Source organism: Macrotis lagotis, chromosome 7 (assembly GCF_037893015.1).
Source record: "Macrotis lagotis isolate mMagLag1 chromosome 7, bilby.v1.9.chrom.fasta, whole genome shotgun sequence".
Taxonomy (NCBI): Eukaryota; Metazoa; Chordata; class Mammalia; order Peramelemorphia; family Peramelidae; genus Macrotis; species Macrotis lagotis.
Genome location: NC_133664.1, coordinates 157,817,262 through 157,834,572, shown reverse-complemented (window position 1 = coordinate 157,834,572; position 17,311 = coordinate 157,817,262).

Sequence of the window (17,311 nt, the reverse complement as noted above, 5' to 3'; positions counted from 1 at the left end):
TGGATAGAGCACCAGCCTTGGAGTCAGAAGAACCTGAGTTCAAATATGGCCTCAGACACTTGATACTTACTGTGTGACTTTGAACAAGTACATTAACCCTATTGTCCCAACAAAAAAAAAAGGTGTAGTTATCTTTCCTATCCCTTTTGAGATATATTTTTCCTTTCTTTGAGATAAGATTTGCTGCTATTCTTGCTTTTTTTAACTTCAGCTAAAGCATGATATATTCTGCTCCAATTTTTTACCTTTTTTCTATCTGTGTCTTTCTGTTTCAAATGTGTTTCTTATAAACACCATACTATAGGATTCTGGTTTTAAATCCACTCTGCTATCCACTTCCATTTTATGGGAGAGCTCATCCCATTCACATTCACAGCTTTAATTATTAATTCTGTATTAGCCTCCATCCTCTCTCCCCTCATTTATGTTTTTCCTTCTCTTTTCACCCTATCCCTCCCTACCAGTGTTTTGCTTCTGAATACTAACTCCCTCAGTCTGCTCTAATCAGTCCTCCTTTCTTTCCTCTCATCCTTTTGTCTTCCCCTCCTTTCTTCCCTCCCTTCATCAGTCCCTCCTTCCTTCCCTCCTTTTCCCCTCCTAATAATGTCTGAAGTGTAAGATAAATTTCTAAACCCAACTAAGTGTGTTATTCCCTCTTTGAACCAAATCTGATTAAAGATTCAATAAATTCTACACCTCCCTTCTTTCCCTATATTGTAATAGATTTTTTGAGCCTCTTCATATGATATAATTTGCCCCATTCTGTCTCCCCCTTCCTCCCATTTCAGTACAATCCTTTTTTTATGTCTTAATTTTTTACAACCTCCTATCTATATTAGCTTTATGTCCATACTGTCAATCTAAGTATACTCCCTCTAACAACCATCATCCTCCCATGTAGAGATATAACAAGTTTAATCTTCCCATGTAGAGATATAACAAGTTTAATCTTTCTTTTCCCTTGTTTAACTTTTTATGTATCTCTTGAGTCTCATATTTGATTATCTAATTTTTTCTTTAGGGACATCTAGGTGGCACAGTAGATAGATAACAACCCTGGAATCAGAGGACCTGAGTTCTAATCCAACCTCAGACATAATAATTACCTAGCTGTGTGACTCTGGGCAAGTCACTTACTCCCAAGGTCTTGCAAAAATAAATAAATTTATGCTTAGCTCTTTTTTTTATTAGAATTTTTTTTCTCAAGGCAATGGAGTTGTGACTTGCCCAGGATCACACAGCTAGATAATTATCAATTTTCTGAGGTTGAATATGCACTCAGGTCCTCCTGAGAGCAGGATCAGTGTTCTATTCATTGCACCACTTAGCACCCCTCATCAGGAAAATTTGAAAATCACCTATTTTGTTGTGTTCACCTTTTACCCGGAAATAATATGCACAATTTTCTGAGTAGTTGATTCATGGTTGTAATCCAAGCTCCTTTGTCCTCTGGAATACCATAGCCCAGGCCCTTCGATTCTTTAAGGTTGATGCTGCCAAGTCCTGAATAATTCTGATTGTGGCTCCTTGGTATTTGAATTATTTATTTTAGGCTGTATGCATTAGTTTTTTCCCTGATCCTATAATTCTGGAATTTGGATACAATATTCCTTGGTATTTTCATTATAAGATCCCTTTCAGGAGGTGATTGGTGGATTCTTCAATGACTATTTTATCCTCTGCTTCTAAAATATCAGGACATTTTTCCATATTGATTTCTTGAAAGATGTTTTCCAGCCTCTTTTTTTGATCATGGCTTTCAGGTTGTCCAATAATTCTTAAATTATCTCTCCTGGATCAATTTTCCAATGAGGTATTTTACATTTTCTTTTTTTTTTCATTTTTTTGACTTTGTTTGACTAATTCTTGATGTTTCAGTCAATTCTTCAAAGAATTATTTTCTTCAGTTAGTTTTTGCATCTCCTTTTCCATTTGAGCCATTCTATTTTTAAGGGAGCTGTTCTCTTTTTCCATTTACTCAGTTGTATTTTTTTAAGGATTTTTGCAAGGCAAATGGGGTTAAGTGGCTTGCCCAAGGCCACACAGCTAGTAATTATTAATTATCTGAGGCCAGATTTGAACTCAGGTACTCCTGACTCCAGGGCCAATGCTCTATCCACTGCACCACCTAGCCTCCCCCTTAGTTGTATTTTTGAAGGGAAAAATTTCTTAAATCAGTTTTTGTGCTTCCTTTTGCAAGATGTTGAATTTCCCTTGCATTTCTTTTTCCAATTTTTCTACTTGATTTTTAAAACTTTTTAAACTCTTCCAAGAAGTCTTTTTGGATTAGAGATTTGGATTCACTTCAGCTTCACATGTAGTACTTTTCTGAGATGGTGTTTTGCCCATCTTTAGCTCTAAGGTAACTTTCTCTAGTTCTGGCTTTTTTCTGACTCTTCTTTCTCATTCTGAGTTTTGTTTCTAGGTGCTGTCCCAAACTTATTGTGTTGGAGGAGGAGGAGCCACTCAAACTTTCTGACTTGTGAACATAGCTTGCTTACTGGACTGGGTCATCCCATCCAGTTGTGTTGGCTAAACAGTGGATCTGTGGTACCTGTGTTAGACCTCTCCCAGCTGACCTATTGTGCCATTGACTTTCTGGGCTGGGACTCCAAGGACCTCTGCTGCAGATTTCTCCTATAGCTAAGAACATCTGGCTGGTCCCCTCCACACCATGCCCATGGTCTGGGTTTCAGTTTCCTGCCCTGGGCACACCTCCTTTGACTGGAGAAACCTGGAAACCTTGCTGGAAAATGCTTCACTCTATTCTTTTGTGGGTTCTGACATGCCAGAATATATTCAGAGGCATTTTAATGTTGTTTCTAAGGGAAACCCAGAAAGCTTAAGGAAGTTCCTGAATTCTCTTTGCCATCTTGACTACATTCCCTCCTCCACCCCAATTCAGTCATTTTCAATCAAATTCAACTCCTCATGACCTCTTAGGGGTTTTCTTGGCAAAAGTAGTAAAATGGTTTGCCATTTCCTCCTCCAGTGAATTAAGGTAAACAGAGTTTGTATTCCTGGATTGTACTGCCAGGGCAAATTTGAACTCAGATCTTGTGACTCCAGGTCCAAAGCTCTGTGCACTGAGCCACCTAGCTGCCTTACTATGCCCAAAACAAATTTATATAACTAGATTCTCACTCCAACAATATATGTATATATAGATGATTTATATATTAGTGCTGAGTACTTTACAAATATTATCTTATATGATTCCCTTTTTGTTCCATCATACAGTCATGCCCAACTCTGTGACCTAATGGACCATAGTACACAGGTCCTTCTCTTCTTCAGTATTTCTCAAAGACTGCCCAAGTTTATGTTCATTGTTTCCATGAGACTATCTATCCATCTTATCCTCTGCCATCCCCTTTTCCTTTTTCCCTCAATCTCAACATCAAGACCTTTTCTAATGAGTCTTGTCTTCTCATTATGTGACCAAAGTACTTAAACTTCACTTTCAGTATTTGATCTTTCAGTAAATAACCTGCATTAGATTCCTTTAAATATTGACTGATTTAATATCTATTCTGTCCAAGGGACTCTTAAAAGTCCCGTATGGGGCAGCTAGATGGTGCAATGGATAGAACACTGGTTCTGGAGTCAGGAGAACCTGAGTTCAAATATGACCTCAGACATTTAATAATTACCTGAGTAATCTTGGGCACTTAACCCCATTGCTTTGCAAAAAACAAAAAGTAAAATAAAAAAGTCCTCTATAGAACCACAGTTCAAAAACATCAATTCTGTAGTGCTCATTTTCCTTTCTCAAAGCCAGTCATTGCTACTGAAAAAACTATAGCCCTGACTACATGGATGTGTGGTCAAGATGATGGCTCTGCTTCTTAGAATGCTGTTCAAATTTGTCATAGTTTTCCTTCCAAGAACAAATATGTTTTTAATTTTATGGTTTCAGTCATTGTCTATCAAGATCTTTGAACATAAAAAATCTGACATTGCTTCCTTCTCTTCTTTCTCTATTTCTTCACAGGAAGTGATGCAATCAGTTGCCAGATTTTTTGATACTAAGTTTTAAGTCAATTTTTATACTCTTCTTATACTCTTCTCTATCATCCTCACCAAGAGACTTCTTAATTCCTCTTCACTTTCTACCATCGTGGGACTGGGGGGGGGGGGGAATAATCATCTGCATATGAAATTGTGCTTATAACACAATTATAATATTATTAGACTTCTTTTGGTTTAAATCCACTGAGCCATAATTTTGTTAATTTACAGAGTAGAATTATGAGAAAATTTTTAATGCTCAATATTGCTTTGCTGCTGCAAAACAGCATTCCATACCCCTGCACAAGAGTTCTTAACTGTTTGTATTTTTTATTTGTAATGTGGATCCCTTTGATATCATGGTTAAGTCAGTGGTTCCCTTGTCAGAAAAGTATATATTTTTAAATTCATGGAATCAAATGCAAAGGATTACTGATTGTTTATTTGGAAATAAAGTGATAAAAGCAAATTTTGGGAAGTATATGGATCCTTATCCTAAAGATTAGTGGTTTAAGAGTGGGTTGCATAGAAAATATGCTTCAAATATAAAATATTTTCCTTTAATTTAAAATTTCAATTTAAAAATTCAGTATAATTGCATAGCCAATGTGTAGGCATCGACATGGATTTTAAATTCAGAAATAAAGTAACAGTATAGACCCTATTTTTCCTAAGAAAATTGAATCAATTTATAAGTGAATTGTTCAGTCCCCTTTAAAAAATTTTTTCTAGCAAAGAACTGATTTCAAAGGTAAACTAGTAAATTTCATGACAGACCTCTTCTTCCAAAAGGAAGTTTGCTTTGCAATATATATGCAATGATATATTGAATAAATCTTTCACAAAAGTATTCACTTTACTATCACACTCAAGTTATCTGGAAGTAATAACAACTAAAACATTTAATTTGATGAAGAATAATATCCAAAGGTTCTCCATTTTGGTCATTTATTGATTTGTTGTCTCTTTAGGCTAATTTTTATTTTATACTCCTCTTGTAAAGTGAAAAAAATAATCAGATAAAGTTGCTGTTTTGACACTTTTGAGGAAGGACAGAATAAATTGAGACAAAGAATAGAATAAATTGGTTTGGGGAGGAATAAGATGGAGGGAAGTTGCTTTTTCCCTCACAATTACTATTGAATCAACTTCTCTGAAGGACTTATGATAAAGAATGTGATACATCCCACAGATAGAGCTGATGGTATCCAAACACAGACTGAAGTATACTTTTTTCTCTCACTTTATTTTTCTTGATGTTTCTCGATCTTTTTTGGGGAGAAGGGACTTCATATTTACTTTTACAAGATTATTGTAGTAATGTGAAAATTAATTTATTAATTAATTTTTTAAAAGAACATGCCAATAAAAAATAAAATAGTTGTTTAAAAGGCTCAATGAAATTTGGTAGAAATAAGGACAACCAAAATTGTAAAGTGATCCACTGTAAACAAACACAGCATCTGTATTTAGAGGAAAGAATATTAAATATCTTTGAGATGAGTAAATAAAATAAAGACCCAATTCCCTGAAATGAATTATACTACATTAAATAAAGAAAAGACTTACATGGAAGAATTTTTTGTAGTCTTAAATAACAGTTAACATTTTCATAGTATTTTAGGCTTTACAAAGCATTTTCTCATGAGAATTCTGATTGGTGAAGAAAATGATTTTCATACAGAAAATACAATGCTTTACCCAGGTTCCAAATATAGGCAAATGAAATGAAAGGAGTTTCAGAAATCATCTCATTTGACCTCATTTTAGAGATTAAGAAACTAGAGCTGGGACAGTTATAAGTTGCAATTTTAGTGCTTGAGAGAGACATCGCCAAATATATCTTCATATCAATTATGGTGGAAGGAAAGACTCCCACATTGTCCTCTGGGGGAAAGACAGACATCCTAGTCAGTTATATGATAAGATCTCAGAATTATATTTAGCTACTGCTTTGGAGGAGCAGAGTTTAGGTCAGAGTTCTCTTGGCATACTTTTTTGTTATTATTGTTGTTGTTCAGTTTTGATTGTGTCCAACTCATTGACCTCATTTGGGATTTTCTTGACTAAGATACTAGAAGTGGTTTTGCTATTTCCCTTCTGAACTCATTTTACAGATGAGAAAACTGAGTCAAACAGGGTTAAGTGACTTGCTCAGGGTGACGCAAGTAGTAAGTATCTGAGGCTTGATTTGAAATCAGGTCTTCCAGTCCCCAGATCTGGTGTTCTACCCACTGTACCACCTAACTTGTTCATAATTTTTTTTTTACCATCCTCTAAATTTAGTGCCCAGGGAAAGCCCTTAGCCATGTAATTCAAGTTACCACACAAAAGCAGGGACTAAAATTTTGTTTTACAAATTCATAAGTGCTCTTTCTCTACTGTATGGCACTGTTGGTCAAGTACTTGATAAATAACCTAGAGTGATAGAATTGCATTCCTGGAAGGGAAGAAACCCAGAAATCCTAGTCTAATGCTTTCATTTTCTCACTGAGAACACTGAGGCTCAGAGAGGAAAAGCAAAAAAGATTGCACAAGCTCATATTAGAGGCAGTACTAGAACAGTTTTCTTGACTCTTAACTTCTCACCATTACACTCACATTATTCCTAGAGCCAAGGAGGTCCAAAGACAGAATCTGATGACCCATTTATAGATGTCCTGATTTCCAGCAGGTTTAGTGAATTATTGACCAGTATTGGAAAATGAATCAAGGGAAAAGCCCAGCTCTTCTGTGCTTTCTGATCAACAGGACCTAACTATACATCAAGCATCATGCAGAGAATCTTAGAATGAGAGGAAATGTTAAAGGGCATCTAGTCTTGTTCATCCTTGATGTGGAAGTCTTCTCTATGACATCCTTGACAGGTGGTTATTATCTAGCTTCTACTTGAATAATGAGTGAACCCCAACAAGTTGGGCTTTTTTTTTTATCAACTATGAATGCTTCTTTGTAGGGTCCACCAGAGTCAGGACCCGCCACTGCCATTGGCAGGGCAGACAACTACTTGTGGGTTGTGCTTTGGCAGAAAGTTAATCTGTTCCACAGATAATTCATCTTTTTGCTGACAGGAGCTTGAAACTTTCACCATTATTATCATTTCTCTGGGTTGAGATAATACTTTCAGAAGGCTTACTCACTCTGAAGTGACATCACTTTAACTTGAACCTCTGCTACTACAGTTTAACATTAGTGGAGAACATTGTTTCTGAGGGAATGGGGCAAAGAAAAAAATCAGAATTGTCTAAGGCTCAGAAGGTCTAGAGCATGCAAGCAACCATACTGGAAAGGGTTAAAGAACAGGGAGGTTTTTTTTGTGTATATATGTGTGTGTGTGTGTGTGTGTGTGTGTGTGTGTGTGTGTTGTGATAATAGTCTTTGAAGGAGAAAAGAAAATTATGTTCATATGAATTGTAGAGATCCTTTGAAGGAGGAAAAGAGAGTTATTTGTGTGTATGTATGTTATAGAGACAATCTTTTAGAATGAAAAAAGAGTCATGAATGTGTATTTATGTTTGGGGAGAGTGTAAGTGTGTTAGAGACAATCTTTGGGAATGAAAAGAGAGTTCTGGGTGTGATAAATGTTTGAGTTTATGTTTGTGTTATAGTGACAAGCTTTGAGGGTGAAAAGAGGGTGCTGGGTGTGTATATATGTTTGTGTTTATGTTTGGGTTGTAGAGATAATCTTTGAGGGTGAAAAGAGAGCTCTGGACGTGATGAATGTTTGGGTTTATGTTTGTGTTGTGTGTGTGTGTGTGTGTGTGTGTGTTGTAAAGACAGGCTTTGAGATTGGAAAAAAAGAGTCCTGGGTATGTGTGTATGTGTTTATGTGTTTATTGTGTTGTGAAGACTTGGATAGAGAAGAAATGGATAGAGAAAAGAAAATTTGAGGTCACAAAAGCAATTTTTTAAAAAATCGAATCTAAATCTATTTCTTTGGTGTCAAGTTATTTTCTGGTTCTGAAGTCTGCCCTCTATCTACAAGCCATATGACCTCTCAAATACAATTAATCTGCCCTGGCCATGAAGTCCCCATAGTTTCTGAACCCTAGGTTCAGAATGGAATGATTCAAAGGTCCTGGGGAGAATTGGACTGTGGGTATCTCTAAGAAAAAGCTGGGAATACAGTAAGTCACATTAAAAAGACATTGAACTTACCTTGGGTTACTAACTTGTCTCTAATATTTTTCATACCCACTCATCTCATTCAGACATGGAAGAGATTTGAGGTTCAAAAACTGAGGAACCCTGAATCCTGCTAAACAAATAACTATCATCTAACCTATTTCTCTTGTTTAAAACTATCTTCAGAGATTAAATACTGGTATGTATTTGGAGTACTTACCTTCAGCTAGTTTCCAAAACATTGGAACAGGAAGAGGAGATAAAAGAATGTTACCATAAGATCATAGATTTAGATTTAAAAGGTGGAACTTTATAGGTCATCAGGTTAAATTCCCTCATTTCCATATAGGGGGAACTGAGACAGAGAGAAAATATATAACTTGTCCAGGTTCACACAGATTATATGTGTCTGAAATGGTATTTGAACCCATATTTTCCTGACTCCAAGGTCAATATCTACTACATTGTACTACCTCTGTAGGCTCAAATAAATTTAAATTTAAAGGCCTTAGCTGGTTGAAAAGATGCTATTCTTTGTTCTTTTTGTCAACTGATATTTTATTTTTCCAATTGCATGTTATGAAAGTTTTTCAACATTCATTCATAAGCATATTTTTAAGTTACAAAATTTCCTTCCACCCTCCCTTCCCACTCCCCTCCCCTCACCAGAGAACAATCAAGTGAATATTGTACATACACATTTGTGTTTAACATGTTTACAGATTAGTCATTTTCAGTTTGAAGAATTAGGATTAAGGGGAAAGAAAGAAAACCATGAGATAGGAAAGAAATACATAAGAGGAATTTTTAAAAAGAGAATTATTCAGATTTTGTAGGCTTTTTTTTTTGTTGGGTTTGTTTTGTTTTTCTTCCTTTGGATCAGGATAGCATTGTCCATAACAGGTCTTCTAGGGTTGTCCTAGCTCTCTGAACTGCTGACAGGAGCTTCATCCATCAAAGCTGATCAACTCACAATGTTGTTGTTAATGTACAATGTTCTCTTGGTTCTGTTGCCTTTGCTCAGCATCTGTTCTTATAATTAACCCCACACTTCTCTAGAGTCTGACTATTTATGGTTTCTTATAGAATAGTATTGCATAACATTCACATACCATAACTTGTTCAGTCATTCCCCAATTGATAGGCATCCATCCCCTCAATTATCAATTCTTTGCCATAGCAGCCAGAGTTGCTATGAATATTTTGAAACATGTGGAACTTATCCCATTTTTTATGATTTCTTCTGGATATAAGCTAGTATTGGTATTGCTGGGTCAAAGGGTATGATAAGTTTTATTACTCTTTGGGCATAGTTCCATATTGCTCTCCAAAATGGTTGGTTCAGTTCACAATTCCAGCAACAATGTATTTATATTCCAATCCTCCAACAACTTCTCCAACATTGATCATTTTTCCTTTTGTCATCTTAGCTGATCTGATAGATATGTGATGAAAACCCGTAGTTGTTTTAATTTGCATTTCTCCAATCAGTAGTGATTTGGAACATGTTTTCATAATTATTCAAAGCTTTAATTTCTTCATTTGAAAACTCTCTATTCATATCCATTGACCACTTATCAATTAGGGAATGTCTTGTAACCTTAAAAATTTGATGCAATTCTCTATATATTTTAGAAATGAGACCTTAATCAAAATCCCTAGCTGTGAAAATTGCTTTCACTTATACCTTTGCCTTCCCTTTTCTTCCCCTTCTCTCCCCCTCCCCTCTACTACCCTGTAGAGGAGGATAGATTTTTAAACCCAAATAGGATTGTATTTTATTCCCTCTCTTGGTTAAATCTATTGAATAGGATTTACTCAGTGTTCACACCATTCCTTGTTTCCCTCTATTATAATAGATCTTTGTGCCTCTTCACCCTGGTATTATTATGGATAGAAGCACTATCAATCAAAGTACTATGTATCAAAGTATCATCAATCAAAGGTTGATTGAATGATTGCTTGATTATTGATAAGTAGCATTGCCTCATAGTCATTAAGTATCCTCCCCATTCTGTCTCATTAGAAATACACTTCTCAGAAGTCATGAATCACATCAAATTGTAATCACTTTATACCTTAGCTCCTTTTCAAGCACCTTCCATGGACCTACAATCCTCATGAGCCAAAACTTCATGCAAAACCAAAATCATTTCATGAACCATTTGTACTTTACCTCCTAAGCATACTCTCTCCCACACTCTGCCCCCCCACTTTAGCTCCCCAACCATGGTACTTAAGCCCACATTAACTAGAGTATAGATTAACATAAAATCACTTCCTAATTTCTTTATATCCTACCCTTCTAAGTAGGTTCTTGCCCTCTGCCCCTAAAGTCACTTCCTATTTAATTAATTATAGAGTGTCTAAGTGCTCTAGGTACTTAAGTACTGGGACACTCTGAAGGTCTCTCTTAAGAACTTTACAGTTGATTGTAAAGTATAAGAAATACTAGTTCAGAACCACCCAGCATAGGATGCCCTCATCAGAGAAAGTGAACAAGACAGAATTAAAATAAGTCAAGGGAAGCTGAGACACATAAATTTAGAGTAAATACCCCAGCTTTCTGTCTGGGTTTTTTGTCTCAAACATAATGATGTTATCTTGGTTCTCTTCAATGGAAAGACAAGAATCAACCATATTCATATCATCTAAATCTAATCTCTTCAACTATATTCAACCCTTTAACTATCCTAAGAAGAATATTATATCTTCTCTTATAGGGTTCTAAATAATTTAATGTTCTTGACTCACATTTGTTCTGATGGGGGGAGGTTCCTCTTTTCATTTACCCTTTTTATGCATTTCTTTAGTCCTGCATTTATTTGGAGATTGAATTCTCTGTTCAGTTCTGGTCTTTTTATCAGGAAATTTTGAAAGTCCTCTATTTCATTGAACATCCATCTTTTCCCCTGACAGAATATGCTGAATTTTGATGGGTAGTAAATTCTTGGTTTAATTCAGGGTCCTTTGCCTTCCAAAATATAGTATCCTAGATCCTCCAATCCTTCAATGTTGAAACTGATTAAGTCCTGTGTAAGTCTGATTGTTTTTCCTTTGTATTTAAATTGCTTTTTTTTGCTGCTTGCAATATTTTCTCCTTTATTTGAGAATTCTGGAATTTGGCTATGATAGTCCTTGGAGTTTTTATCCTGTGTCTCTTGCTGGAAGAATTCTGTGTATTCTTTTTTTTTTTTTTTAAGGTTTTTGCAAAGCAAATGGAGTTAAGTGGCTTGCCCAAGGCCACACAGCTAGGTAATTATTAAGTGTCTGAGACTGGATTTGAACCCAGGTATTCCTGACTCCAGGGTTGGTGCTTTATCCACTGTGCCACCTAGCCACCCCTAATTCTATGTATTCTTTCAATGGCTATTTTGTTTTCTTGCTTTAGCAGATTTGGACAGTTTTCTCTGACAATATCCTGTAAGATATTTTCTGGGTTCTTTTTATGATCTAGGCTTTCTAGTAGTCCAATAATTCATAAATCATCTCTTCTGGATCTATTTTCCAGGTTGTTTGCTTTACTGAAAATGTCCTTTATGTTTTCTTCAATTTTTTCAGTCTTTTTACTGTGATAGAATCTTGTAGTCTTGTAGATTCATTGGTTTCTATTTGTCCAATTCTAATTTTTAGGGTTTTATTTTCTTCAGTTAGCATTTGTGTTTCCTTTTGCAATTGCATGATTTTATTCTTTGATGAGTTGTATTCCTTTTCCAGTTGGCCAATTTTATTTTTAAAGAATTACGTTCTTTTTCTAATTGGTTATATTACTTTTAAAGGAGTTGATTATTTTTATTTTTGCAAGGCAATGGGGTTAAGTGACTTGCCCAAGGTCACACAGCTACATAATTAAGTGTCTGAGGCCACATTTGAACTCAGGTCTTCTTGATCCCAGGAGCTGATGCTCTATTCACTGCTCCACCCAGATGCCCCTGAGGAGTTTTTTTAAAAGGAGTTCAATTTTTCATAATTTTCCTGCATCACTCTCATTTCTTTTTTCCATTTTTCTTCTTCCTCTCTTTTGTGGTTTTTAAATTCTTTATTTGAGACCTCAGTAAGAGAGATTGCAAGAACAAAATTGGGAAAGTGTATCACCGGTTTCTAGGCAAGGGTTTTCTGCCTTTTCCAAAAAAACTAGAAAAGTTCTGTGGGCTTTAAAGTGAGCCAGGAAATTCAGCTAAACTCTAAACTGGGGCTAGATAAAACACAGGGCAGAGCAGTATTCAAAGGAGACTGTGTTGAGTATAGCTATGCAGACTTCAGTGGAAGTTTGGACACTAAATGAGAACAAGCCCAGTGTGAGAACCATAATGACATCACTGGAAGACTCAGAGACATGAGCTCCCTCTCCATGCATATGGCAAGAATATACATAGGCATCCCTTCACATGCAAAACCTAACCATATGCATTTCCATTGTGTTCTTCCCTGAATGTGTTTCCTAGACTTAATGTGTGTACCTGTTGAGTGGAATATTCCCTCTTAAGAGTTAATAAGTCCTGTCAGGGTTAAAAAAAAAATCATTAAAACAAAGACAGACCATTACCCTTAGACTATTCTTAGAAGAGGGAGAGAGGCCTTGCAATCTCAGTCAGACCCCCTCCCAATTCTGCTAGGGAGTGAAAGAGTGGACTATTTCCAGAAAGACCTTGCGTTGTTTCTTTTAGGGAGGGAAACAGTGAAATACATCCAGAGAAGAGACCTTGCAGTCTTAGCCACCAATTTGATAATAGATTGCCTTCTCTTGTTTGATTAAGCACTAAACTAAGAAGATAGTAGAGTTCCTTAGAAGACCTTGCATACTCAGCCATTAATTCATTTAGATAGACAACAGAACTCATTAGAAATCTTCTTCTGATACCCTCACCATCTGGATGGTGAGGCAATATTCTATGAAAACATTTTTTTCTTCTCTTTGTAGATTTTTCACGTAAAGATTGTAACTCTGAAAACCTTAACCAATGAGATTGGAAGAGAGGGGGCTAGGGAGGGGGGAAACATGCTAGGGGGGAAACATGCTAGGCCATATAATCTTACTTGACTGTCACCTCAAGGCAGCTCCTTGATCTTCACTACCTTTGTGAAGTTGGAGTATGCCCTTTTCTAGAGAAAAGCCAAAATAAACTTTCTTTTTTGTTCATAGGAATCTCTATATTTTTAAGTGGATTTTTATCCCACATACTGTCAACATGTACCATGGTTACAGTGTCCCCTATGTGTGACCCCTTTTCCTTTTAATTCTGAGAGATGATAATTGAATCCATGGGACTTGATGAGATTAACCAAGCAAGAGAGTATAGGGTAGGACTTCTTAATATTTTTTCTGTTATGGACTCTTTTGATAGTCTAGTTAAACTTACGCCCCCTTTCCAGAATAATGTTTGTTGCCTGAATTTATAACTGAAGAAAGTTATAAATTTCATAAACTAAAGATGTATTTTTCTCATTCAAGTTCATAAACTCGATTAGATAGATCACAGTTTTAAGATAGATAGATGATGGTTGATGATAGGTAAATATGGAGATAGAAGTATATAGAGATATAGAGATAGAAATATATAGTCATACACACACATAATAGAGGTATATGGGGAGAAGAGAACCCAAGATAGAGCTTGAGATAATACCATGGTTAGGTGACCTGGGAGAAGATACACCAAAGGAGACTGAAGAGAGATCAGACATAGAGGGAAAGAACCAGGAGAGAGGGAAGTCAGGAAAAACTAGAGAAAAAAGAGTATACAAGTGAATATTATGTGTCAAAGGCTGCCCCAGATTTATTGGGACAAGGTGTTCACTTACTAATTTTCTTTGAAGTCATAGAAAGAGCTCCTCATGTAAAGAGAGTGATTACATAAGGGTTTCACATGTAGAAAAGCCCTCACTTGTAGCAAGGGCTATCATACTGCATATAACATGAGGCATCACAATGTGGCTCAAAAGGAAGGGGAATAGTCATCACTACCCTCCTTTCCCCTTCCTTTCTCCAGGAGAGACTTCAATTCTGCCAATAATAGGAGTAAGAAGTTGGGACTGGAGGTCACTCTGCTTTCCTCAGAGAGATGCCATCAAATTCCAATCCCTAATGAACACACATAGCAAATAGGGATGGAACCAAATAGCAATAAAACTCATTTATCCAAATCATAACAAAACTGAAATCAGAGAAGATTGGAGTATGTCCTTTTCTTGAGAAAAGCCAAAATATATAACAGACAATACAGAATGAAGGTCTTTCCTATTGGGAGTGAAATAACTCAGCTCAAGCAAGAGAGAGAATTCTAGATTTCACCCAAAGGAAAATTCACCCAAAGGAATTTTCCATTTAATCTCTAGTGAATCAAACTGGGAATAGGAATATGACAGATTGCCAATTATTCTCATCTTCACAGTCTTTTTTTCCAGCAACCTGAAATGAGGTTGACCTCTTCCATCTTTCCTCGTGAAGATGGAAGCCAGAAGTATCCTAAGTGACTTGAAGCTTAAGAAGTTCTGAAGACTTGTGCTCTCCCCCTTCAACTTCAGCCTACCCTTTACTCAGGGTTAGTCATTTATCTCTCAATGAGAAAGAAGTCCCATACCAAAGATTGCAATTGAATGCATTTTGGGACTAATTTTGTCCTCTAGCTGGCTATTAAAAGTAAAAAGACTGACATTTCTCTAGAGCTATGATTTTAGGGAATATGAACTCAAAGAGTATTTTGATCATGAACACTATTCTTCTCTTCATAAGACAGAATGAGTATTCTTCTTGAAGATTAACTTATTTGGGGGCATTTAACTTTACTCCATGAGTATCAACCTACCATCTTCTTTTAGCTGAATAGCGGTTGCTATAGTTCTTTTTTCCTTCCAGAACAAGTCACTGTCAGTCTGTCATCTCATCAGTTTTCATTAGTAAGAATGAGAGGGTTTTCCTTCTCCTTGCACTAGGGACATATGTCAGATGTCTAAGTTATACAACAAAAAGAAAACTAGGAAGCAAGACTTGAAAACACTGGATCACATGCTTTTTTTTCACTTCCTTTCCCCTTCTTTAGTGAGGGATGTGAGGGATAGAGGAGGAGGAAGAGGCATGTTCTCATGCAGTTTAAACCTCTCTGCCAGATTGTTTCTCTGTCTTTGTTCAAACCACTTGCTTAAAATTTATTTCTTCTTCCAAGGCCTGTTATAACTATGCTCTACTGATGAACACTCAGGGGAAGAAAAAGTGGTTAAATTTCAGATACCACTCATCTGACAGGTTGTATTCCTGAGAATATCATCTCTCTTTATACCCGTAGGGCAGGAACAGTGTCATTTGTGTGTACTGTCAGCTTGCAACAAAGATCAACAAGGTCTCTGGGTATAACTACTGCCAAAAAAAACAAAATAAAAACCATCCTTACATTATGTAAACACGAAACAAAGGCTGTCAAAAATAGATACTAAATTTGTTCTACACCACTATTCCTTTCACAACTTTTAATCATTAGTCTGACAGATGTCTTTATCAGCAGAACTCCTTGAATGTCTCTCCCCCACCCACTCTTTTCTATGATATAGCTGTCATGGACTTGGACTTCTTCCTTCAGGAAGGAAATTGAAAAGAACACTAGAGTGGTAGGTAGAGGATTGACTGTGATATTGTGTGACTGAGCAATTCTTTTAACTGCTCTGAATAGCAATTTACTAATTTGCTAAATAATAGTTAGATTCTATGAGGTATTTCTAAGTTCCCATTCAATTCTAATATTCTAAATGAGTAATCCTTGCCCTCTTTATTCCTGACTCCTCTCTCCTTATTTTCCCTCCCTACCTATGCAAAGCAATTAACAGCAGAGTTTGTTTCTTGCAATTAAATTCCCATCTATCTAGTTCTTTAGTTGAATTTCTAAAAGAAATAAGAACAAGAAAATGGAAGTACAAAATCAAACTAAAGAGCTCTACTCTATAGGTTCTGCCATTTTACAAAAAAGATGATGGTGGAGACATGGGAATTAGAGAAACAGAAGTTTACAATCAAGAATGGAAAAGGAATTACTTAAGTGACTCTTTCTAAACTATGGCTGACTTTATAAAATTTAATTAATATAGATCTGTAAACTTCTCAATCTGAAGGTTCACTCTACCAATGCGTGTCGTACCTACCTATCCATGCCTATATATCATATTCAGCTCTTTTCCATATTCTCCCATATTTTTACCAAAGTGGGCATTTAATTGCTCCTCTCTATGCTAAGTATGTTCTCTACATTGTACTTCCTACCAGTGGAACAACTGGATTATCTACTTGTTATCATTTGCTCTCATCATGTTCTTAGCCCATCTAACTTTTCCCTTATTTCAGTTTTTCTTAGAATGTATTTGTCATATTGTGGCCAGCTCTTATCCATCATGCCTTTCTCCACTACATTATTTGAATTCTTTGGAGGCTATGAGGCTATAATTCATAGTCATACAACACTACTGGAAAGATATTGATATATTAAAAAGATGGACATCTGCTCTGTTTTCAGGAGAAGTTTGGGTCATCAAAGGAGCTTTACAATTTCAGAAGGGTGTAAGAGACTGCTGCAACATTGTATGGGAGTACCAGACTGAGGGAGTAAACACCTGCTTGATTGGCTACTTAAAGAGTTGGGGGGGAAACCAGGTATAAGGAGGAATATTTAAGCACTTGTTTTCTGTGAAATAAAGAGAGAACTTGCCATTACTTGGCTCTTCAGTGTTCGCCTGAATAAAATAATAGGTAAGGAATAAAGTATAATTCAGCTGGCAGGCACCTAACAGAAAGGTCATCTCTTCTCTTTATTTCTGAACCTAACCTGTTTTCCATTTGTATTCTCTAAGATAAGTAGATGGGTTGATTGATCTATTTATTTATCTATATAAAGACAAGGGAAATAGGTTGTCTGTCTAACTGAATGTCATAGTAAAAGTTTGACCACTTTTAAAAATTTTTTAATGTATTTTTATTTGTTTTGTTAAGCAATTTCCAATCACATGTAAAAAAATTAACAATTGTTTAAAAATGCTTTGCGTTTGGGGGCAGGTAGGTAGCATAGTGGATAAAGCACCGGCCCTGGAGTCAGGAGTACCTGGGTTCAAATCTGGTCTCAGACACTTAATAATTACCTAGCTGTGTGGCCTTGGGCAAGCCACTTAACCCCATTTGCCTTGCAAAAAAAACAAA